The following is a 1,815-nucleotide window of genomic DNA, read 5'->3' on the forward strand; positions in this document are numbered from 1 at the left end:
CTGACTTAGCGAGATGTTGAAAATATCTGTGAAGACATCAGTGAGTTCCACTGCACAGTCTCTCAGTACACACCCAGGAATGTTGTCAGGACCCGGAGCTTTGCGTGCATTGATCCTGCTGAGGGATCTCCTCACGCTGTCCGGGGGGCAGCGTCATTACCTGGTCACCGGGAGGAGGTGGAACCTTGGTGCAGTGGTGCTGTTTTGTGCCTCAAAGCGAGCGAAGAAGGCGTTCAGGCTCGTTCAGCAGGGAGATGCAGTGATGTGGTCTGAGGTGCCAAGATGGGGGAGGGGTAGGGCCTTGTAAGCTCCTCTCTGGGTGGTGTAAACAAAGTCTATAGTGTTGTTTTCCTGTGTTGGAAAGTCTAAATCTTTGGGAACACACTCTTTAGGTCTGCATGATTGAAATCACCAGCCAAGATGAGAAAAGCATCTGGGATTTAAACTCATAATACAAAAATATTTGCCCTCTATCTGTGAGCTTCAAGGTTATATTAATAAACTGTATATAGAGTTTGATATTTTAACAACACTATCTTAATACATTAGCCATATTAAGTGTTTATGCTTTTCTACGCGAGGGAAACGCTTAACGAGAGACTTACACATTGCGTTCATATTCTGCTGTTCTGTAGCCTACTGTCAGCTAAATAAGCGCCTATTTATTCAGTGTTGATGAGTGTGACCATCCAGCTCTTTTTGCTGATTAATTCACACTCTGAACATTGACACTTCCAGGCTGCAGCTTCCTGTTCTGTTCAGTGTTGTCATTTTCAACCGATATAAACTGCCCCATAACATGATCAGAGAAGTTAAAAGTGTCTTACAGCAGCTGCTTGATGAGATCCTGAGAGTGTTTGGCTCTGCTCTCTTCTGTAACATGTCTTCAGCTCGCTTGTTGTTCATTTCTTATCAAAGGTCTCAATTGTTTCTCCTCTCAGACTGATTTCAGAGTTTCTCTAATGGCATATATAGATCAGGAACAGATCACCTGCTAGAACTGTGTGTAGAAAAGTGTTCTCTTATATTTGAATCTGATTAATTTTCATATAAACACAATCAATGAATACAAACATACCAGGATATTTAATATCTGTGCAAGAACAGGAAACACTGCTGTAATCATATCAAAAATTTATTACAGAATAGAATAGAACATATAGGAGATGAACATCAAACATGTTGAGATTCAGACTAAAAACTAAAGGTTCAAATAAAGATTCAAAATAACAAAGTTCAGATTTAAGTATTTGAGTTAGACGAATATAGAAAGATATTTAAAATCAGTAGGCTAATCAATAATACTGTTCACATCTCCTGGATCTGATGTCATAAACCAGAACAGCAACAGCAGCGACAGCAGCCACGCCCACCAGAGCAGTGACGACCAATCGGATCACAGATTCAGTAGAACCACAACCGAGGACAGAGTCTGAGGAATAAACATATCAGACATGAGTTCAGCTCAGTCAATAATGTTAAATAATGGTTAGCTGTTTTATTTGTCACAGGATTAAAGTAGCTCGAATTAAGTAGGCTATAGTATTATTTCAATTTCAATTTATAATTTTAATTTCAATCATGTCAATTTATTTTTAAAGGGGTCCTATTATGCTCTTTTACAAAGTCTTGATTTTGTTTTGGGGGTGTACTAGAACATGCTCTCATGCTTGGTGGTTCGAAAAACGCATTATTTTTCACATAATTTACATTATTAAAATACCTTTCTCCCCAGCCTGGCACAAACGGCTCGATTAGTTCCGGCTTTGATGAACTTCTTCATCGTCTCGTCTGATGCACTCAACCAAGCGTTCT

This window comes from Sinocyclocheilus rhinocerous, unplaced genomic scaffold (assembly GCF_001515625.1).
Source record: "Sinocyclocheilus rhinocerous isolate Xijiao unplaced genomic scaffold, SAMN03320098_v1.1 scaffold1469, whole genome shotgun sequence".
Lineage (NCBI taxonomy): Eukaryota > Metazoa > Chordata > Actinopteri > Cypriniformes > Cyprinidae > Sinocyclocheilus > Sinocyclocheilus rhinocerous.